The sequence below is a fragment of the Hylobates moloch genome, unplaced genomic scaffold, assembly GCF_009828535.3.
Source record: "Hylobates moloch isolate HMO894 unplaced genomic scaffold, HMol_V3 SCAFFOLD_12, whole genome shotgun sequence".
NCBI lineage: Eukaryota > Metazoa > Chordata > Mammalia > Primates > Hylobatidae > Hylobates > Hylobates moloch.
The window spans coordinates 17,398,309-17,423,170 of NW_026652287.1; positions in this window are offsets into that span (position 1 = coordinate 17,398,309).

The following is a 24,862-nucleotide window of genomic DNA, read 5'->3' on the forward strand; positions in this document are numbered from 1 at the left end:
CTGCCTCTCTAAAGAATGCCTCACATTTGTCTCCATCTCTCATTATAATGTTTAGCCACCTTTTGGTGATCTGTTCTATCTTCTACTTCACATCTCTCCTGCTGATGTTCATGCCCAGGTTCACTCCTTTTGCCCTCAATGTAGATGCCAAATGGGCATGTGTTTGTGTGGGCATCTGCCCATTCTATTTTTCAGCTGTTCTGTGTTTGGCATGCATTGAGGGTATTAGAAATAGGAGTTGGAGGAAGCAGAGGCCTCTGGGGATTGAAGAAGGGGATGTTATTAACTACAGGCTTTTCTAGGGGAGCCCGTGTTAACTATTATGAGCCAGTAGGTCAAGTGCTCTAAGACAGCCACATCTGGTCAGCAGCTCAGCTCACTGCTTGTAATTTGTGGCTGGAGCTTTTTTCCCATCTTATGTGGAAAAGCAATATGATCACAGAATAGAGTTTTAAAGGACAAATGACACAACAGCTCACATAGCTATGACAAAAAGAGGCACACCCTTTGTGTACACCCTGGCAAATGCACCAGGAGAGCTACTTAGCTCTTGCACGATGGCTACCTGTCCTGCCATCTAATGGAAGAAGGGTCTGAATCAAGCTTGCAACCTCCACATCCTTTTCCCACCGTATGTGAGGCAGGGATTCATGGTTACAAATCGGGCTGTGAGGTTCAGAAAAATCAGTGCTAGGATTTCAGATCTTTCCTTGTGTACTCTTGAAGAAGTACCTTTATGTCCCTGAGCTTTGGTTTAGTCAGTTGTGAGGTAACAATGGCAGTCTTCTTACAGGATATATGTGAAATTTGAACGAGGTCTCGGAGGTAAAGAAAAAAAAAGTTTGCACAATATTGGCACATAGTAGGCACTCAGTTAATGATAGCAGTCCTGTGGCTGTGAATATAAATTCTGGAGGAAGACGATAGTTTTATTGGCATCCTTTGGAAACTCACATTGCTCATCCTAGTTCCAGAAGACTGTTTTCTGCAAATGTGCAGAATTTGTAGTAAGTGGGCATGTTTTGATTAGCAAAAAAGTCATCTAATAGTAATTGTTAGCAAAGGTATACATTACAAGAAATTTTTAAGAATAAAATGAAAAACCTGTCCAATCTAACCAATTTCACAATAAGCTCTTTGGTATGTTTCCTTCCTAGCTGTCCTTTAGTGCATGCATTGGCAAACATTTTTTCTGTAGAGGGCCAGATAGAAATATTCTCTGCCTTACAACCATCTGCTCTCTGTTGTAAAGATTCAACTTTGCCATTAATAATGCATGGCCATGTTCCAATAAAACTTGATTTTGAGCACTAAAATTTCAATTTTGTGTAATTTTTAGGTGTTATGAAATATTATTCTTTTTTGATTCCCCCCATCATCATTTAAAAATATAGAAAATGATTCTTAGCTCATAGGTTATTCAAGAGACAGAGTAAGCTGGATGATGCCTATAGATCATAGCCAATTCACAAGAAACTGTGCCTAAATATTTGCAGGCCTTTACACATATATTGCACACTTAGATTCTAACAATATGTATAGTTCCGAGTCCTGCTTGTGACACTTGTGGATCTGAGCATTGTCCCATGCCACCAAATTGATGAAAGCCTTATTTTTAATGGCTGTTCCATATTTCAGTGTGCAAGTGTCCATGATATATTCTTTAACAATTTCCTTTAGTTTGCAGTGTAGGTTGTTTCCATTTATTTTGTTATTAGTGGCAATGCTGTGATGAAATTTAATCTATAACGGCTACATGGAAAAAAGATTCTTATAAATTCCATAGAATTCTGACATTGTCTTTATCCCCAACTCAGAACCATCCTCATCCACAGACCATGGGGAAAGAGCTGTGCAGGTTGCATCTAGCTCTTTAGAGAACAGAATGAATTTTAGAGTAACTTTGGGATGTGTAGATGGAAACTTGGCTAACTCATGCCCCCTCCAACAAACATCTTGGATCCTGAATCCCATCTTCTTGCCCTCCATCCATTATGGCCCACATAAGCAGCCACTCCCAGATGCCATTATGGGAAACTGAGGTCCATAGAAGTTATGATTTTGCCAAAGGTCATTCAGTAAGTTAGCAGTGGCATTAGATTTAGAACTTACAACACCTTAGTTTCTAGGGTATGTTGGTCAAGTATCTCGAGCAGATAAATTTTACTAATAGAAGAGGAACAATAATGATACCGTTGTATGTGTGTGCGCACACACACACTAACACGTGCACAGGAAAGAAAGAAAAATGTACTCTGGCCCGTCCATTCTGTGCCAATTTCCCCTGTTGGGACTTAGTTTAATCCAACCTTTTGGCTTGTTCATCATATGCACCAATTTATTCCTTTCCTGGAAACAAATCGAGGTGTCTCTTGAGCTCATGTACACTCCCACTTCCCTCACCTCCCCATTTAACATTTTCCATATGTGTATTAACCTAATGGGACGCCAGCTCCCTTGTTTCCCGAGATATCTGATGCCTGTATAATGTTCTTGAGTGTTTAAACCTCAGCAGTATGAAAAGTCTTTCTCTTTTTCTTCTGCCCTTACATGAATGGGGGCATTTCTTTGGAATCTCATTTCCTTTGTGTGTGAATCCCATTCCTTTATTATTACTGCACGTACCTGGCCAAAAACTCATTTCTGGACCTCTGAAATCACTTTGTCTCCATCATTAAGAGTGAGAAAGACCCATGGAATTCCATGAAATTCTTATAATGGATCAGGGGCTGAGGAGTCTAATTATTTGGACAGTTGTTTATGGCTAAAATAAACATTTGAGAGGATTAACAGTTTGCAGATTGAAACACTGAGGCCCTGAGGGTTCATGTGGCTTGTCCAAGGTCACACAGCATGTTAGGAGCATAGAACAAGCATTCTGAGTCACCCAGATAAATCTAACTCTAGGCCACCCTCACAATACAGCCAGTGAGAAGAGAATGAAGACTCATCCCCAAATTCCTGGGATTAACCTGAATAGCTGTAAGCCAGAACTTGACAATTCATCATGCCTTATCAGCTTGGTGCTTCTTGTCATGAGTAGCTTATGGGATGGGATATATATATGTACACACACACACATCTATATGTATATATGTGTATATGCATATGTATGTGAGATATGGTTTGACTGTGTCTCCACCTAAATCTCATCTTGAATTTTAGCTCCCATAATCCCCACAAGTTGTGGGAGGGACCTGGTAGTAGCTAATTGAATCATGGGAGTGGGTTTTCTCATGCTGTTCTCATGATAGTAAGTTTCATGTGATCTGATGGTTTTATAAAGGGCAGTTCCCTTGCACACGCCCTCTTGCCTGCAGACATGTAAGACATGCCTTTGCTCCTCCTTCCTTTCTGCCATGATTGTGAGGCTTCCCCAGCCATGGGGAACTGTGAGTCCATTAAACCTCTTCTTTATAAATTACTCAGTCTCGGGTATGTCTTTATTAGCAGAATGAGAATAGACTAATACAGTGTGTGTGTGCACAAATATATTAGATGTAAATATGCATCTCTGACACATATTTGTTTTAAAAAACAAGTAGAGTGAATTAAGTGGCTGGGCATGGTGACTCACACCTGCAATCCCAGCACTTTGGGAGGCTGAGGTGGGTGGATCACTTGAGGCCAGGAGTTTGAGACCAGCCTGGCCAACATGGCAAAATCCTGTCTCTACTAAAAATAAAAAAATTAGCCAGGTGTGGTGGTGCATGCCTGTAGTCTCAGCTACTAGGGGGCTGAGGCAGGAGAATTGCTTGAACCTGGGAGGTGGAGGTTGCAGTGAGCCAAGATCATGCCACTGCACTCCAGCCTGGGCAACAGAGTGAGACTCAGTCTCAAAAAACAACAACAATAAAAAGAGTGAATTAAAATCAGTAAGCAATTGAGAGAGTTGAATACATTAATACATTTGAAGGGCTCAAAATCTACAGAAACAGTTATAAGATTTTAAGGTAAAAAACCACTATTCTTACATTATTTATTAAATGGGGCAAGAGCAAATTGAATATTTACATTATTAAAAGTCTCACTTTTGTAGTCTTTAATAGGCATTAAAAGTTTTTTGAAAAATAACAATATTGATAATAAAGATGGGAGCTCACTGTTGCTGAATCCTTACTCTGAGTCATTCAAAAAGTCCCATTGGTTCTTTCAACCCTGTCCAAGATTTTCTTTGCATGTGGCATCCTCTTACTGCATGAATGATCTGGAGAGCCTCTAGATGGATCGATTCTTGCATGCTATTTCATCCCTTCTTCCCTTCTAATTCAACAAATACATATTGGCTCTTAGTATGTGCTAGGTATTGGACAAGATGGAACATAAGCTGTAGCTGCCATACTTCCCAACTTTTTGACCAAGTCTGGATTTAAAGTGGTCCATCTTTTACTTAGTCAAGCCAATAATCTCAGCTGAGGTTTAGAAAACATGCTTAATATATTAGTTTGGTGCAAAAGTAATTACCATTACTTTTAATGGCTAAAACAGCAATTACTTTTGCACCAAACTTAGCTGGGGATATATGTCTCCATAGTAAAAGGAAGCTGTGGACTGGAATGTTGAAACCAATAACAGACTTTATCATTTCTCATTCTCCTTCAGCTATCCTTAAATTACTCCTCAAACAACTGCTTCTTGGCTTGGGACTTAGAAGTGACTTCCCTTTTGCCCCCATTCCAAGGTGAAGGTCTTTGACCTTTCATTCCCATGTTCTGTTCCCTGTGTTGTAGGCACTAAGAGAAGAGCAGTGGACAAGTTCAATCCTTGTGCTCATGGCAGTTACAGGCTGGTAAGGATGTCAGCCACAGCGCCAGTCATTACTGTCTGAGCTCCAAACTCACCCGCTATGCTCTGCCCTGTAATGCTAAGGCCAGGACTCTGAACATGTCATTTATGCTTTGCCAGAGGCCTCCTCTTGGACTTTGCCAATGGAGAGCAATAGAGGGAGATTAAATGGCTTTGAAGATGTGAAGGGACTTGCGCTTTCCTGTCTACACGTGGCTCCTATGAGCACTGGGTTTCCTCCTCTACTCTACTCTCAGCAGCAGTGGTGCTTTCTCATATCAACAGGTAAATCCCATTGGCATTTTTCTCCAGTGGTTTGCATTTTTTCCCAATGATGTTCCCCCTTGGAAACAACAGTACCAGCCGACAGTGCCCCTTCCTTAGAAATCAGGGATCCAGCCAATGGGAGCCCTTTTCTGAACTCAGAATCACTAGCCGAGTTTCAGTTTCATGGGGCCCCTCCTTTAAGTTTCTAAGTTTTAATAATTCTAACATCTTCCCTTTAGTCCCTAATCCTAGGACTGGTAGCAGTGTGTTTTAGTTGCTACCTTTGAGATCACCAGTTTCAACAAACAACTGCACGCCAGCCTCGGCAACAGAATGAGACTCCATCTGAGGGAGAAAAAGAAGATAGAGACAGGATGAATTGTGTATTTTATGGGACTTACTATGTTTAAAGTATCCTCGTTTCAACATGCAATCAGATTAAAATAAAAAACCATAAATGGCAAATTTTACATTCTCTTTTTAAGTCTTCAAAACCCAGTGAGCATTTCAAAACCTTGTAAGTCTTCGACACCCAGTGAGTATTTCATACACGCAGTACATCTGAATGGGAACTTGACACACTTCAGGTGCTTACTGTGTCCAGTAGTTGCCATATTGGACTGCACAGCACAGCTCTAAAGCCTGACTACCCAGATTCACATTCCAGCTCTGCCACTAAAAACCGTTTAACTTAGCTAAGTTTTTGAACCTCTGTTTCCTCATCTGTAAAATGGAAATAACAATAGGTCCCACTTTATAAGGCTGTAGAGAGCACTGAATAGTTAACACATTTAAAGAGCTCAAAACATACAGTGTCAATTATCAAACTATTTAAAAACAACCACCCTACCGTCAAAGGTGTAGAATCACTTAGACAGGCCAGGCATGGTTGTACGTACACCAGCCAGACATTTGTTGCTGGCTTCTTCTCAGCAAAAGACTTGGGGACTAGAAGAGAGGATAATTTTAAAAGTGTGGTTTAGAATCCAGTATATGAGTTTACCCCAGACCCTGTACGGTTCATGGGGTCTTAGAATAGTTCTAAAGTCAAGAATCCACTTCTGCCTCTGTCTCAGCCCTGTTTTATTTTCTTTCCTTTGGCATTTCAGGGAACTCTGAAGCTCATAAAATGGGAAAATCCTAATCAAAACACGAACATTTCTCATTTTGGAACTAGGGCTTAGGAGGAAGCATTCTTGAGTCACATAAACATGGGGAAGGGTTATTCTAATCCAATCAAATGAAAACTGGCAATTAAATTATGAGGATGCTGCCAGTACACCCAGCTTAGGCCAAACCCAACTTGCTCCTGTGGTGCTGAAGACTGTCTCTTCCTTCAAAAGACCAGGCAGCCACGGCAATGATCTGCCTTCCTTTTAATCCAGGGATAGACACACATGCCCTGAGCTTGGGCTTTGGGCTTTAATGAAAACATGGAATCCACTGGGAAAATAAACTCGCTCTCCTCTTGACCCCATCTGGACTCCCTCCTCCCTCTACAGAGGTGATAATTACTGAAGGCTTAACACCTCTCCTGTATCTTTATATACCCAGTCCTGGGAGGGAAATAACAAGAATTCTTAACACTTCAGAGAGCATTTTCCTTGGGGGAGAATGCAAGGGGGTTAGGCAGGATGAAGGAAGTTCCTTGAGTTCTGACAGTGGGGCTAACTGGAAGGAGGTAGACAAGCATTGGTCACCTGCAACAGGATGGTAGACAAAGCTTCTTCCCATGGCCCTGAATCCCCACTGGTAGGGGTGGAGAAGCTCAGGTTTTAGCCTAGGTGAGGCTTTCCTATTTAACTGTCCAAAATGCGTCCCTGTCAGTAGCTTCCATTACTCTTAGAAGGAAAGCGGGTCTTTTCACCAGAACCAGTAATGCCCAGAATCTGATGCCTCACTTTGGTGTGGGCACCTGCCCTGGAAACCTTTCCATTTTATGGGCCTCAGGGCCTTTGCACGTGCTATTTGCTACATCTTCAGTCTATTTTCTTTCCTTTCTCTCCACCTTTTACCTTTCTACCTTATTTTAGGTCTCAGTTCCAATGTTACCTTTTTAGGAATGGAAATAACCTTAATATTTACCAATATGCACTAGTGGAATATATTGTGGTACAAGCACACAATATAATGCAATGCAGTTATTTTTCCTTTTCTTTCTTTCTTTTTTTTTTTTTTTTTGAGATGGAGTCTCACTGTGTCACCCAGGCTGGAGCACAGTGGCGCAATCTTGACTCATTGTGACCTCTGCTTCCTGGGTTCAAGCAATTTTCCTGCCTCAGCCTCCCAAGTGGCTGGGATTACAGGTGTGCACCACCACACCTAGCTATTTTTTTTTTTTGTATTTTTACTAGAGGAAGGGTTTCATCATATTGGCCAGGCTGGTCTTGAAATCCTGACCTCAGGTGCTCCACCCACCTCGGCCTCCCAAAGTGCTGGGATTACAGGCATGAGCCACCATGCCCAGCCAATGCAATGCCATTTTATAAAAGAATGAAGAGGCTCTTTCCATAAAAATAAGGAATAGTCTTCAAGAAAATCTAATGTAAGAAAAGAAAAAAATGAAAGGCATAAATATTGTGTATAAGAGGCCACCATATGTGTAAAAACAGAAATACATATATAATTTTTTACATTAAAAAACTTCCCGTGTGTGTATTTGGTAGTATGTACATAACTATTTTGCTGGTCACTGAAGGGCAACAGGCTAGTCAGAGATGACACTGGTGGCAGCCAAGTGATCTTTATTGGAGAGGTAGAGGTCAGGTCATGCGGGGGAGAGAGAGAAGAGAAGAGAGGAGGAGAGAAGAGAAGAGAAGAGAGAGAGAGAGAGCTGCTGGTGTGCTGGGTTTTATATCCCTTGGGCCTACGTGGGGTGGGCCCAAGGGAAGGCGGGAGATGCTTCTTTCTGATTGGCCCTCCTTTGGCGGGTTCAGACAGTGCCCTGTCAAGGAGGGGAGAAGAACCTGGAACCAGCGCCATTAAAGTACCCCTGTTACCTAACATTCCTCCCTTTTTTGTTTCTTAAGAAGTGGGGAAATGGGCGTTGTAGTTCGTCTGACTGCTTCCTGCTGAGTGGGGGCGTCGTGGGGGAGGGGTATGGGAGGACTGTAGGGGTTGTGTACGGGGCACAGCAAGAGTATAAGGCCAAGCAGTAGGGCGCTGTATGTGAACACCTCCTCAGTTGTGAAGTCCATGAATGTTCCTTGTAGCCAGCCAAGGGGCAGGGAGGGGTCTGTGATGAGCCAGCAGTCTTTGCGGAGATCATCTAGGAACTGGTGGAACCGAGACATGGCGCTCAGAGTCTGTCTCTGGAGTCAGCCGCTTCCTCGCTGGTTGCTAGGAGTTGATAGTGTCTAAGGAGAAGCTGGTTAAAGGTTTGGTTAGAGATGGGTGAGACTTGCTGTCTCATGGATTTGAGAAGGCATGGAAGGAGAGCACAGGAGGACCCATGAGAGGGCCTAGAAATGGGAGGATCCAGGCTAGGAGGGGGTCTTTAGGGTGTCCCACAATGATGGGGACGAGTTGGCCCCTATTTTAATGTTATGTAAGTTTCAATGTTTGTAAGAAGATGCAAGTACCGCCTTTTTCAGCGGTGAGTAAATCTGGAGCTCGGCGGTTTGAAGTGTTACCCCTGCTAGGGATGTGATTTGACGTTGTAAAGCGGAATCTTGAGATCAGAAAACTGAGACACGCTGTAACCTAGGGAGGCAGCCTCTAGTCCTGAGCCTAGTAGGGAGGTGGTGAGGGATAGCCCGAGAATGAATGGTAGGAAAACTGCTCTCTCGTGTCGGTGTGCTGATGAGCCTTCAGAGAAGGGTAATAGGGTGAGTTGGGGAAAAAGAGTGACGGGACCACAGGGGCCACCAGTGGAAGAGTTGATAGACTTGTGTAGGGAGCCATTGCACCAGCCTTCCGGGGCTGGGAAGTTTGGAGGAGCGGTGGCGTAGGTGCAGTTGGTGGGGGGTGGGCAGGCACCGCTAGGAGGGGCGTCTGGTTGATCTGGGCCGGCGGCCGGAAGGCGGGGCGGAGGGTGGTGGTATGGTGGGGGGGCTCGTCGGCTGAGTCGCAGTCAGGGGCAGAGGGAGGGGTTGGCAGTTTAAGAGCGGCAAGGAGCTGTTGGGGTTCGCAAGGGAGGCAGAGGTTAGGTGTGTCCCGTAGGAGGAAGAAGCCGTGAATATATGGGATCTCTACCCATTTTCCTGTTTGCACGCAATAGTTGTAGAGATCCCGAAGAAGATCAGGATCGAGAAAGCCATAAGGAGGCCATTTGTTTTGGTTGTCTAGGGGATAGGTGGGCCAGTTTTGAGTGAGTCGGCCAGCAGGGATGCAGAGCCTCCCATAATGAGAGGAAGGAATAGACGGCGACGAGCTCGGCAGGGCGCCCCCTGCTGGCTGCTTGCCGCGGAGCGAGTCAGAGCCTCCGGATCCATCGTCACCGAAACGGAAGGACTGAGGATCCTCTGAGAGGCCGGAGGCCGTGGGTCACCTGGTACCAGGATTTTAACGAGTGAAGGAGAGGGGCCCAGGCCGGAGACGCGAGGAGGAGAGGGAGAAAACTCCGTTCCCTGCAGGCCCAGGCGGAAGTGAATGATGAGGGCCTACCACTGCCATAAGGGCGTCGGGCAAAATGTGTCCGTCACGGGAGCAGCTAGGGCCTGGCCATTTGCCCTAGAGGTAGGCCCGGGAGGGGAAAACTTACCGAGATGAGGCCAGTGGTGGGCGAAGAGCTCGGCGTACAGGAAAATGGGTGAAGGCTGGCCGCAGGTCTAGACTGAGCCTGGGAAGGGGATCGGGGTCCCACCTAAAGGTGGGGAATCCCAATCCGAGTCACGGCACCAAAATGAAGGGCGACAGGCTAGTCAGAGATGACACCGGTGGCAGCCAAGAGATCTTTATTGGAGAGGTAGAGGTCAGGTCGTGCGGGGGAGAGAGAGAAGAGAAGAGAGAGAGAGAGAGCTGCTGGTGTGCTGGGTTTTATATCCCTTGGGCCTACGTGGGGTGGGCCCAAGGGAAGGCGGGAGATGCTTCTTTCTGATTGGCCCTCCTTTGGCGGGTTCAGACAGTGCCCGGTCAAGGAGGGGAGAAGAACCCGGAACTGGCGCCATTAAGGTACCCCTGTTACCTAACAGTCACCTCTTAGAAAAACTGGGGACAGGGAATACCTGGTTATCCTTTTATATTTCCTGTCTAGTGACAAAGCAGGTTATAAAAATGCATGCCAAATATTATCCTATTTTTACATAAAATCATATACCCACTCATACAGAATAGGACTGGATAAATATACAACAAAATATATGATTGTGGAGCAATTTCTGGGGGTCGCTTTTTTCTTCTTTTGTACTTTCTATTTTTTTTTTCCCCCAATGAGCATATTATTTTTGTGATTTGAAAACTAAATCATGACATAGAAGCAGTGAGAGGCAGTTCAGCCTCAAGGTTGAGGGCACAGATTCCAAGGCACACTGCTTCCGTTTGAATCCTGGTTTGTTGCTGTCTGTGTGACTTTGTAAAGTGGATTAACCTCTCTGTGCTTCTGCTCTTTCATTGGTAAAATAGATGTGATAATAACAGGATGTAGCTCCTAGGAGTGTTGTGAGGATTAAATGGATTTATATGTACGTGTGTATGTGTATATGTGTTTGTAAAAATAAATACAACATATAAATATAAATCCATTATTGCAATTTATTTTGGAGGAGGACAGGGTCTCGCTCTGTTGCCTAGGCTGGAATGCAGTGGCATGATCATGGCTCACTGTGACCTTGACCATCTAGGCTCCAGGGATCCTCCCACCTCAGCCTCCCACTTAGCTGGGACTACAGGCATGCACCACCATGGCCGGCTAATTTTTTAATTTTTTTGTGGAGATGTGTTCTCCCTCTGTTGCCCAGGCTGGTCTTGAACTCCTGACCTCAAGCTGTCCTCCCACCTCAGCCTCCCAAAGTGTTGGGATTAGAGGTGTGAGCCACTGCATCCTGCCTACTATAGCAGTTTCTATTATTATTTTTATTTTTAATCGAAATATGCAAGATGTTCCCTATTTTTAAATGTGCAAAATAATAAACTAAATTTTAAAATATGCATTATAACAGTTAAAAATAAATGGCTATATGTACATCTAAAACAAAGCCACAACCTGATCTTTTCTTCCCTGAGCTGGTCCATCAGTGAGAATGTTCCCTTTCCAAAGCATGTAATCTTGACCGCTCTGGCATGGTGCTGTGGAAACCCTGGGGGCAGATATCGGCCTGCCACCAGACGCCCTGAACACCCTGAACACCCTGGAGCTGTGAAATGTCAGGTGCCAAGAGCAAGTATTCTACATTTATCATCATGGCTGATACTTTTCGATCGGTTTCCGTGGTGAAGGAGAGGGAAGGCCCAGGACAAGTTCGCGCTGGCATCTTCCTTCAGAGCCCTGGCCCCTGCCTGGATGGGTGCATGCTGACTGACTGGCTGACTTGGTTTGACAACTGGCTGAGCAGCTTTGATTAATTAAATATTTCACTCCAAATTTGCAGAACAGCATCTCCTGGCAAGTCCAGCAAGCCCACATAACGCCTGTAATTCTGGGCTAATTAGCCTAGCAGGTCATTGCCTGGTGTGCTGTTGTCTGTTTAACTCTTAGATAGGCTGAAGAAATGTTGGTTTTAGAAAGGAAGGAAAAGGTTTAGGATTCAGCCAGCATGTCATTTTGCCTGGTACTAAGATTTCCTTCTAGTCACCTTGAAACCCCAGTAACTTCCTGTGTGGGAGCCTTACTATGTGCTAAGTATGTTAGGAGACTTGACTTCTCATTTAATCTGATCAGTAAGAGGAACATTTAGGGCTTCTGTTGCAAGGGCTACAAAACTCAGTTCTGGTTGGTTTGTGCCAAAAAGGCATAATTGAAAGTTATATAGTAGTCAACACTATTGGCTTCTGAAATTGAAAAATCCTGGGGTCAAGCAGCTTCAGGAATGACTGGATCCAGCACCCAGCTGTTGTCCTCAGTGTCTGACTGATTCCCTCTCTCCTGCGCTGGCCCCTTTCTCACACTGCATCTTTCTACAAGGACACAGGATGGTTGCCAGGGCTTCAATCCTTATTTCTCTTTAGCTTTGTACTCCAGAGAATCAAAGCAAGAGGCTCTTTTTCAGAAGCATTAGCAAAAGTCTCAGGATATCTCATTGCCTCTTGAAGACTCGTGTGCCCATCTCCAAGCTAATCCCTGAGACCACAGGATGCATTGTACTAATCATGCTCATCAGTAGGGTTCCCCCACCCAAACCACAGGGGTGAAAATTGGGAAGGGAATTTTTTTCCCAAAGAAATTCAGAGTGCTGCTTTTTATTTATTTTTTCTTTTTACAAATATTTTTGAGACAGAGTCTCGCTCTGTCACCCAGGCTGGAGTGCAATGGCACACTCGTGGCTCACTGCAGCCTCAACTTCCTGGGCTCAAGCGATCTTCCCACCTCAGCCTCCCTGATAGCTGGGACTACAGGTGCATGCCATGATGCCTGGCTAATTTTTGTATTTTTTTTATTTTTATTTTTTGTGGAGATAGGATCTTGCCATGTTGCCCAGATTGGTTTTGAACTCCTGGGCTCAAGTGATCTTCCTACCTTGGCCTCCCAAAGTGCTGGGATTACAGATGTGAGCCACTGCACCAGGCTATGTTGCTTTTTAGAAGGGTGAATGGATATTGAAAACCAACAGATGTTTATAAGAGAGGAATATTATTAAAATTCCTACTCTACAGTTGAGAAAACTAAGATATAGAAAGGTTACATTACTTGTCCAAAATGATACTATGGGTGCGTGCTTTGAATTCAAGTTGGCCTTACTGCTGAGCCTGTCCTTTAACCATGACCCTCTACTGCCCTCTTGTCCTGCCCTCCATGCCCATCTATTACACCACTTAGTTGCCTTCCCCTTGTTTCATCACACTCTTATCTATAGACCTGGAAAATGTAGATCCTTAGCTTTATACAAAGTTTATTTTTAAACAGTGGAGAACCCCACTACGGAGAATTTATGTCAGGAATCGCTTTCTTTCCAGATGAACTATATAGGCAGTCATTTGTAAATTCTGTGTTTTTGTTCATTTCATTGATATGATGACGCATATGGTACATGGATAATGATAACAATAGCAATACTACTATCACTATCATTGCTATGGCTACTGCTACTAGCTAAGAGTCATCTTAGCTAATGCCTGGCATGATATTAAGCATGTCTGCATTTAATTCTCAAAACATTTTTATAATCTAGCTACTACCATTATGCCTACTTTATATAATAATTTAAAAAATCAGAGGATGGGTACAAAAAAAGTAGGAAGAATGAATTGTACCTACTATTTGATAGCACAACAGCATGACTGTAGTCAAGAATAACTTAATTGTACATTTTAAAAAACTAAAAGAGCATAACTGAACTGTTTGTAACACAAAGAATAAATGCTTGAGGGGATGACTACCCCATTCTCCACGATATGATTATTTCACTCTGCATGCTTGTATCAAAACATCTCATGTACCCCATAAATATACACACCTACTATGTACCCACAAAAATTACAAATTAAAAAATTGAACAAACAAAAAAAAGAGAATAACCTCTGTGGCAGCTGTTTGTCAAAAGACAAAAGAATTGCCTTTATAATAAAGGACTTCCAAATGACAAATAAGAAGTTGTACATTGTACCACTTTAATAAATATTCTGTAAAAAAAATGAAAAGAAAAAAAGAAAGAAAAAAACACAGGTACAGAGAGGTTAATCAATGCCCAAGGTCACACAGCAAGGAAGTGGCAGAGCTGGATTCAAACCCTGTCAGTCTGGTATTGCCTCTTATCACATTAAGCTTGTGATTTCACTGGCATTGTGCTAAGTTTGGGGGGGAAAAGATTTACAGAAAAATAAAAATACATCTTAGCACTGGTACTTGTGCTGTGTGGAGAGGCATCAAAGAATGACAAGTAGGTTCAGATTCACAGTTGCTTGGAGTGAGAACAATAGCTCAGAGTCCTCCACACTGGTGCAGGAGTCCCTTATATAGGGGAGCAGAATTCTTTTGGAAAGAATCCCCAAGGTGCCATGATTGCCTCACTCCCAGCTAAGGGCCCTGGCCACTGTTGTATGCCTGATAAGTCCAGACTCATTTGTTATCCTGTTTAGACCATGGCAGTTACCTTACCCAAGATGTGCCAATTAGAGGTTTCTCCCTGATAATTTAGAATAAGGAGAGAGGAAATAAAATACACAGCCACTCACATGCATATTGATTCATTCCCTTTTAGTGGTAGAATAAATAACCTGCAAACCTGGGCACAGTGGGATGCCTGCTATGCAGGTCGGAGAGGCAACTGGAGTCTGTTTGCAGTTAAAGAGAGAGGAATGAAGCCAGCCTGTAGCCAGAGACAGAAACATGGGGTAAAGAAAAGGTCCCACCTGGGTCCCCAAGGACCTTTTTTCCTGTTCTAGTCCTGCCACAAGTTCAGCTACATTCCAACCTAGCTATTTCGAGTATCTCCTACCTAAGAAACCTCCATCAGATTTCCGTCACTTACAACCACATGAATCTAACCTACTCACCCGGCTTAGTCTCAAATGCTCAATTTCTCCGCCAAAGGCTGGGTCAAGCCAACAGAGCCAGTGAATGTTCAGGGGGACCACATCCAGAGCAGGCCTTCCCTTGAACCCTGAGGCTCAGCTGAAACTGTGGTTTCAGACAGCAACCTAAAAGAACCCTTACCGTCAGAGCCAGGTGAACCAACATGGATTTCTTTCCCCACAAGGTCAGCGAAACCTGGCACAGTGATTTCCCTTTGTCAGCAGTCAAACTGATCATTTTCTCAGGCTGCCTGAGTAATGCCAATTCCCAAGCCTTATATGTTTGCTATAGAAAGCTGTCTCTTCTCCTGGATGCCCTGGGGCCTTGTTAAACCTCTCTCTTCAGTGCAAGGAGTCAATGTCCAATCTCAGAAATGGCCCCATCTCACAATCCATCCAAGGGGGTGGGCAAGATTAAAATCCCTGGTGTCACTGCTGGAGTCTCACTGTCTCTCTTTAGGGTTGATAGTTAAAAATTCATGGTTATTTTCAAAGAAGAAAAAAATGCTTAAACTGCTTTCCTATTTGCAAACATTCCCTTTTTGATTCAAAATCAAACTTTTGTCTAGACAGGCAAGGGCTTTTTGCTGACGTATCTTGCCAGTTCAGAAACCTTTAGGTTTTCCAAATGCAACATCCCCGCCCCTTCCAGGCCATGGGTCTCCAGCATCATAGTGCTTCCAAACACATTCTCTGAGCAGCTCAAAGCAGAGCTAACTGGATGGGGAGGCCCAAGATGAACATTGGCAGGTTATTCCTTTGGCTCTGTCATCTTCCTTAACAAATTATCTGCACTGGCAGCTATACGGACTCACTAGCACAGTCTAGCTTATTTTCGTGCTTGAAGCAGCTGATAAAAGACTCTTTATCACCCAATTGCTGCTGCTGTTTCTCTTTCTCCCTCTTCTTCTTCCTGTTTGTCTTCTCTTCTATTCCATGTAATATGTGTTCACTTTAGAAAACGTAAAGATTGGATAAGCACTAAGAAGAAAATAAATACCTCCTCCCATAATATTATACTTTTAAAAATTTTCTCTGAAGATATATATATATATCCTGTCTTAGTTTATTTTCTATAACTTAGTCTATTTGCTATAACTGAAACCACAGACTGGGTAATTTTTAAAGAATAACAATTTGTTTAGCTCATGATTCTAGAGACTGAGAAGTCCATAAGCATGGTGCTAGCATCTGGTGAGGCCCTTCCTGCCATGTCATGACATGGTGGAAGGCATCTCATGCCAAGACAGAATCAGCATGCTAGTTGAGATCTCTCTTTCTCTTATAAAGCCATCAGTCTCATCCTGGGGGCTCCACCCTGATGACTTTATTTAATCGTAATGACCTCCTCAAAGGCCCCACCTCGAAACACATCAGTGTATGAATTTAGGAATTAAGTTTCCAACACCTGAAATGTAAGGAAAACATTCAAACCATTGCATACCCTACAGATGTCTACATGAGTATCTCAAAAATTGTCCAAAAACTTTACAACTTAGTCAATAAATTTTATTATCTCAGTTTCCACTGGTCAGGCATTTAAGAGCAGCTTATCAGAGCAGTAGTGGCTCACTATCTCTCATGAAGCTACAGTCAGATGTTGGGACTGCAGTCTCATCTGAAAGCTTAATTGGCTCTGGAGGATCTGCTTTCAAGTTTGGACACTCCTATGTCTGGGAAGTTGGTTCTAGGTGTTTGTAGGAGACCTCAGTTTCTCACCAGGATGACCTTTCTTTCCATAAGCTGCTTGAGTGCCCTCACAATATGGCAGCAGGCTTCCTTCAAAATGAGTGATCAAAGAGGAAGCAAAACAGAAGCAGCAATGACATTTTTTATTTAGACTTGAAGACATACTCCATCATGTGTGCCATATTCTATTGATCACAGAGACCAACTCTGACATAGTGTGGGAATGTGGATGAAGACGACCCAAGGATTAGGAGGCAAGGATCCTTAGGGTCCATGCTGGTGGCTAGCTACCATTATAAAAAATATATGATATCCATAATTTTTAAACAAAATATAGTGCTGTAGTATATATAACAACTTGCCAGCCATGTGAGTGAGTCGTCTTGAGCAGATCCTCCAGCCCCAGTCAAACCTCCAGATGACACTGTGTCCTCAACATCTGACTGCAACTTCAGGAGAACTTCAGAGACAGAATTGCCCAGTCAGGCCACTCTTGAGTTTCTTAGCCACGGACACTGTGAGATAATACACTTATTGTTTTAAGGTGCTAAGTTTCTTTGACTTGCTGTTTTCAAAATCAGTGTAGTGTGATCATCTCTTATTGCAAATAAATATAATTTTATAGCATCGTTCTCAATGGGTCCCTAGGGAGGCAGTTGGAAATATGTGTTGTGTGTAGGTGGGGGTGTTTTAGGTAGTGACAATAACTGGCAGACACTCTGGAATTGGATAGGAGCCAGGTAAGGGAGCTGTGATAAACATTAACTATTTCTGCTCACCTATATTTCCAATTGTCTTCTTCTTTAGAGGATATGAGGTGATTACATTTCCCCTATCATTTAAAATTAATTATGACCATGTGACTTGCTTGGCCAGTGACATGTGAGAAGTGATAGATGTAACTTTTAAGTGGAAGTACTTAATTGCCAGTGCACATCTCTACAGCTCTTTCTTCTCTTACCAGAATGGTCATGGAAGCACATGTCTACACAGTGCCTTTGTCAGCATGAGCCACTGAACAATGACAAGCAGACACTCCTGTTGAGGGTCTTACGTGTAGCATGAACAAGGAAGGAAATTTTGTTGTTTTGGGTCACTGAAATTAGGGGTGTTTTTGTTATTGCAGTTTAACCTCATTCACCATGACTAATGACTAATGCACAGTCCCAAGGCAGAAGGTCATCCAGGTCTCCTAAGAGTGGGTCCAGAACCCATCTGCTGTCAGACCTATTCTTCACCCTTCTCTTGCTTGACTCTGTATCTCAGGAGCTGGTCTCCGCAAGCTGCAGGTCCCAGCTTTTCCATCACTTTGTTTGCACTGGTGGTACTCATTACATATTGGAGGGCAGGGGACAGGGAATGCCCAGAGTATTTTCTCCCCTTCTGATATGGTTTTGGTGTGTCCCCACCCCAAATCTCATCTTGAATTATAGTTCCCATAATTCCCACCTGTCATGGGAGGGACCTGGTGGGAAGTAATTGAATCATGGGGGCAGGTCTTTTCCATGCTGTTCTCGTGGTAGTGAATAAGTCTCATGAGATCTGGTGGTTTTATAAAGGGGAGTTCCCCTGCACCAGCTCTCCTTGCCTGCTACCATGTAAGATGTGCCTTTGCTTGTCCTTGCCTTCTGCCATGATTGTGAGGCCTCCCCAGACATGTGGAACTGTGAGTCCATTAAAGCTCTGTCCTTTATAAATTACCCAGTCTTGGGTATGTCTTTATTAACAGCATGAGAACAGACTAATACACCTTACTTTTTGTCCCGGGACACTGCATCTTCTTTTTGTATTCAGCAGTCTCTACAAGGCCCATTGTGGTTCCACTTCCCACCAGGAGACCCCAATTCTGGGCTTCAGTCACATCTCCTTTTCCTTCTGTCCCCCAGTCTTGGGGTGGCAGGAACTCCCTGCTTTGGTTAATCTCTGAGTCGCTCACCATCCCCTTTGGCCTCTCAGATTTTCCATCCCTTGGGTAATCCCTTCCCTGCATTAAAGTCCCTCAGTTTCACATATCCACAATGGTTTCTGTTTCCGTGATAGGACCCGAACTGATATGGAGAGCTGACTCTGTTTCAGGGACTATGGAAATACAGGGAATACAGCAAAGAATAAGCCGGACCCAGATCTGCTCCCATGAAAACTTACACTCTGATGGAGCAGACAGGCTTACAACAGTGATTACTCCATAAAGGGGTATTACAGAGCCCTGTATATCTGGGACCTCTAACACGGTCTTGGGGATCAGGAAGGACTCCTTGAGTAAGCAGCATGTTTAAGCTGAGATCTGACCTGCCTAACAAGAGTTAGGCATGAGAGAAGTTTTTAGAATTCCCCGACCAGGAGGTAGTGGCCAGCCCAGCTAAACTTTTTGGAGCCCCTTTGCTGACTGACATCAGGCGTGTAGCCAGTAGTGCTGGGTCTGGCTGTTCCCTGCTACCCTGTGACCTGGCACCTCCACTCATTTTGCTTCCAGTGATCAATCAATTGATTGCCAGTTGCAGTCAATCTGGTGATTTGGATCCAGCACAAGATGTTTCTGAGCACCAGTTGGTTCTGCAGTGAATATGGCTGTGATCCCAGGGAAAGCACAGCATAACCATGCTGGGTTCTTGGCTCCTTCGAGAAAATGGCCAGAGAGCATGGAGATTCTGACCAGAATATCCATGCACCCACCTTCGATTTCCTCACACATGTTCTGAGCACCTGCTTGGAGCCCAGCATTCTGCTAAGCATTGTGGTGGGAAATGGCCACACAATCAAGTAAAACATTCTCCCTTTTCATGAGGAACCCATGGTCTAATGGGGGAGAAAGGAACCACAGAGAAAACAACTGCAGTGTATTTCAAAGAGTACATAGGGAATGAAGAGGAGAGAGTGAATGACTACCAGGGTCATCAGAAAGAACAGGGTATTGAGGAATGAGTAGTAGTTTGCCAAGTGAAGGAAAATGAAGTATTCCAGGCAATGGAATAGTATATGCAAAGACAGAGCTCTGAGAATAAAAAAAAATTCATTGTGGTGGTGTGTGCCTATAATCTCAGCTACTCAGGAGGCAGAGGCAGGAGAATCGCTTGAACCTGGGAGGCTGAGGTTGCAGTGAGCCGAGATTGCGCCATTGCACTCCAGCCTGGGCAACAAGAGCAAAACTCCATCTCAACAAAACAAACAAACAAACAAACAAAATGTATTGGACGTGTTATATACAAAGACTTGTGAGCTGAAGTGTAGGGTGCTCAAAGTATAAGGCACATAGCTAGGAATATATGAGGAAAATGTGGAAGGGTAGTATAGGGCCAGATCATGAATGGCTTTGAATGGCAGGCTGAAGAGTTTGGACTTAAATATTTTAGGAGATTAGAATGGGGAAGTGCTACGGCCTCACCTGTGTTTTAGACCAATCAAACTGTTGTGTACAGGAAGGATTAATTTGTTTATTTGACAAGTATTTATTGAGTTCTTACTATGTGTCAGGCATTCTACAAGGTGCTGGGAATAGCAGTGAACAAGACAAATAAGCACCCCACCCTTCTTGAGCCTTCAGTTTAGTGTGGGAAATAGATAACAAACAAGAAAGTGAATATACACGCACACGTGCGCGTGCACACACACACACACAGTGGTGCTAAGTGCTATGAAAGAAAATAAACAGAGCAATGTGATAGTAACAGCTGGGTACTACTTAGATATTCCAGAGCTGGCCTTGGATAATCTGGGGGTCTGGGGGTGTTCCATGAGGAAGTTGTTCCTTTGAGATAAAGTTATTGTCCATGGAAGGAGATAAGATTGAATCTGAATGGAGGACAGATGAGAATTAATGTAAACGAATGTGAGTTATGCAGAAAGAAGGGGAGATTTGGGAGACCTAAAGAAGGTGACATACTCAGGATGGGACACATTGAGTTTAAGCTGTCCATGACAGGGACACATCATGTCTTTACCTAAAGTTGGGTCATTTTTTTCCTGGCCACACAAGTAGACTTCATTTCCCAGCCTCTCTTGCAGTTAGGTAAGAGCATGTAACTGAATTCTGTTCAGTGAAATATGGGTAAAAGTAGCATATATGCCTTCTAGGCCTGGCCTCTAAAACTCCCACATAATCTTCCAGGACTTCTCCTTGCTCACCTGCTAGCCAGATGCAAAAGATCCAGTAGAGGATTCTGATATCCTAGAGCAGATTTTTTCAACTGATACTGTGGGCCAGATGATTCTTTGTTATGGGAGATTGTTTTGTGTATTATAGGGTATTTAGCAGCATCCCTGAACTCTACTAACTAAATGTCAAGTTGCCTCTGCCTCCAGATAGCCAAAAGTATCTCTAGACATTGCCAAATGTTTCTGTGTGAGAATCACTGCCCTGGAAGATGGCAAAGCCATAATACAGAAGCTGCCTGGGACCCTGAATGACTAAGTGGAGCAGAGCTAGCCCTGCTGATTTGCACTGGACTGTGAATGAGAAATACATCTTTATTGTTATAAGCCCAAGAGATCTGGGTATTGTTTGTGATAGCAGCTTAACCTACCCTAACACATCATTCACATCTGGAGCTCATTTAGGTCGGGGCTGTGTAGTTCCAGACTTTGGAATTATCCATCAAAGCTGAGAGAGAGCATGGAATGACCAAGAGTGAGATGAGAAAGGCTTGAGACCTGAATGCTCAGGAATAGAACATTTAAGACAAAAGAGGAGGAGGAATCCCCAAATAAGGCCGATGACAGGAGGTAAGAGGTCAACCAGCAGAGGGTGGTGCCATAGATGCTGATGGAGGACAAATTGGAAACTCAGCAGGGAATATGGGTAACAGGAACTTATTTGAATTGCTAGCTCTCAAGTGAATGTTAACTCAAATCTAGAGACTTACGAATCTGGGAAATAAATAACAACCAGCATGGAACAAAGGCATAGAAGATCAGGCAGCTGTTTTCCATCCTGGCACATGCCTTGGCTCTGTAGGCAAATCACTCTTCTCTCTAACTGTCTAGAGAGCTTTGTTATGTTTTCCCATTAAAGATCACCATTGCAAGCCTTGCAGGATAAATTAAGCAAAAATCTATGCAAGGCTTCAATCTGGCTTTCACTCCCTTACAGCCCAACCCTGGCCCCCAAAGAAAGGTGTTATGTAAATAAAAAATACTGTCATTACAATGTGCTGGACAAGTGTTTGATAAGGATCAGAGGAAGGCTGGGGCCCCTAATGACCACTAGTGGTGAGGGAGGTATGATTCCATCCTTGTGTTTCAAGAAAAGTTTGTAAAGGAAGCCATGTGGCAGAGACTCACTGGGATGGTTTAAAAAATGAAGGAAATTCCCCATTTCCTGGTTGTAAGAAAATATGGGTGGAACAAGTCTTAAATGAGCTGATCATGGCTCTGACTTTGATGTTGGATGAATGACAATGATCTCCAAGGCAGGAACACAATGTAATGAACTTGCCTGGCTTTTCCATGAAAAACAAAATCACTGAAGGGGTCTTGTGTTGGAAAACAAAGGCGCTCTGACTGCAGGGCGGGGAAGAGGAAGGCTTGGGAGGTGTTCTTAAGCTGTAGCTAATGGGAACGAAGGCATGAGGGCTACTATCTTGAAGTGGTGGGGCCCTGCTGGATTTTGTAGGGGCATCTGCAGTGCTACTTTTTTAATTTAGCAAACATTTATGAAAGGCCTACTGTGTGTCTTGACTTGTGCCTGGGTCTGTTAAGACAGAGATCAATATTCAAATCCACAGTCTAATAGAATAGTTAGAACACTTGATTCTTTTCTCCCTTCCTCTCTCTCTTCTTTCTTCCTTTTTTTTCCAACCATATTTACTGAGCACCTACTGTGTGCCAGGCACTGTGCTGGCAATGGGGATATGATAATGGACACAGTAGATATGGTTCTGTCTTCAAGGAGGCCAAGGTCTAGCTGGGAAGACAAAGCAGTAAACAAGCCACATGAGAAAGTGCGTGTTAAGGGCTATGAAGTACAGAGAACCCTGGGTGCTCATTGGAAGCATGAGAGTGGGGAATTTGGCAATAATAAAGTAGGCAGGAGAAGTTGGGATTAATTCCATAAGGGAGGCCAGGCTTCAGAGGCAGAGGAAATGACATTGCTTAAGCTGGGTTTTGAAGGATGAAGAGGAGCTCTCAGGAAGACAGGATAGGGGAAGGGCTTTCCACACACAGGGGAACAGCAAAGCAAAGCCATGGAGGCTTGAAAGAGTAAACCAAGTTTGTGGCAACTACAAATAATACAGGATTATTGGAGCAGAAAGTTCAAGAAACAATAAGACAGGAGCCCTGAACAATAAATAGGAGTCAGATCATGGAGGGCCTTTTAGACCAAACTGTGAAGTTTATTCTAAAAGTAATAGGGAGCCATAGAAAGACTGTGAGCAGGAAAGTGATATGATCAGGTTTATGTTTTGTCAAAAGCCCTCTGGCCACTGAGTAGATGACAACCTGGAAAGGTGAGACTACAGAGATGAGTCTGGAAACCGCATACCAGATGGCATGTGAGGTCAACCGTGGCTTCAGGTCAACCTTGGTTCTGCAGTTAGAAATGTGGAGTGAGGGTCTCTGCCCTTTCTATAAACTGTTGACTTCTTGCCTTGCTACTGGCTGGTGGCAGAGTCTTGGGATAATTGTGTTTCAGTTATTACCGTTGCACATTAAAATATGCAACCATGAGTCAGGTGGTCAAAGCCACTGCTGAGTGGTTGACTGGAGGGTTAGGATTAGATTGGGGTTAAGAATTGGATCCATTACTCAATTTCTCCAATGCGTGATATGGCTTTGGGTGCACATGTGGGTGTGAGGCTACATATTTCTCCCTAGAGGTATGCCAAGAAGACACTGATCTCAAAGGTGAAAGCTAGCCTTCAGGGGTTTCCCAAACTGCCCCTTCAAAAGGAGACGGAAGCAGAGTTTATTGGTTAGGAATATCCATTTGATGTTAAATAGATCTAACCTTTATCTTTTAATAGTTGTGCAGATTACAGAACCTGTATCCTCTTTCTGAGCCTCAGTTTTCTTCATCCGTAAAATGAGCACAAATGTGGCGTGTAGTAAGTGCTCATTCAGTATCTCCTGACATTTTTAGGTATTTGCAGGCTTAAAAATCAACATGTCATTTTGGCCTTTCTTTGAATTTGTTTTTACTGCAGTGTTTTCTTATGTCACCACCACATTTGTTCTTATCAAGCCTCATTCTCAAGCAAGTTATCAATGATGCCTAGGTATGTTCCTGTTAACAGAGTAAAGTATTGAGTTGGGTTGGAGGCTTTTCTCCAAAGAAACAAAATCAATAGTGTGTGTGTGTGTGTGTGTGTGTGTGTGTGTGTGTGGACATTTATCTTAAGATTTTAATAAGGAACTGGCTCACATAATCATGGGGGCTGGCTAGTTCGTAATCTGGGGGGCAGGCTGGAAGGTTAGAAACTCAAGTAGAAGTTAACGCTTGTAGAAGAATTTGGTAGAAAGGAATTTGGAATTTTAAAAAGGAACTAGGAGCCTCGAATCAGCACCATAACCCCATCAAACAGAAACATGTCCTTATGTGCACTAAGAGTTGTACCCAGAATGTTCTCAGCAGCAAACAACTTGAAACAGCTTAAATACCCACACAGCATAATGGATACATGAATTATTATGTATTTTCACAGTAGAATACTGTCTGCTGGTGAAGTATAAACGCTGCTACATGCAAACACATGGATAAATCCCACAGACATAGTATGGAGAAAAAAACCCAGACATAAAAGAATACAGCTCTATGATTCTGTATATTTAAAGTTATAAAGGTAAAAACTAGATTATAGGGAAGTAGTCAGTATATTCACCTCTCTTGGTAATTGCACCCTGATTTTCCCTCAGGATACCATTCATTCCCTCACTTCTAGTCTTTGACTTCCAAAGGGAAGGGACCTACTCCTTGTCCCAGTTTGGTCAATCAGCAAATTTCATCTCCTGGTCCTCAGGAATAGATACAGGGTCATGAGACCCAAGGCAGTCCAGTGGCAACCAGCAATGCTAGAACTCTGGCTGGAAATAATAGGAAAGAAGAACTCTTTTTTTTTTTTTCCGCTGGGATTGCAGAGCTGGTAGAATATCTGTTGGGAACTGCTGGTGGACATCTTGCCACCATGAGATGCACCTACTTAAGAATTAAGCCAATACAAGCAGGCCTGAGACATGGCTTCAGCCAGTCTGAGTTGATTTCCCTACAGAGGGACAAGGAAATGTCTGTCTGTTCTAAACCACATCAACACCTGGGTGTGTGACAGCAAAGGAGTGAGGATGCTGGGGTCAAGGAGTGATGAGGATTCACTCTACATTTCCTGCCATTGCCATTTTTCCTGGCTGGTAAGGACCCCAGTAAAAAAGACCTGAACTCACCAGGTGCCACAGGACATTCGAAAGTGCATCTCCTTCTCCTACCCACTTTGTCTCCCAGATCTCAGTTTTTCCTTCCGTAAAATGGGTATGCTTGGGCAGTGCAGCCATTCTGGTTGGGCAGCATGTTAATTTCTGTTAGTTACTT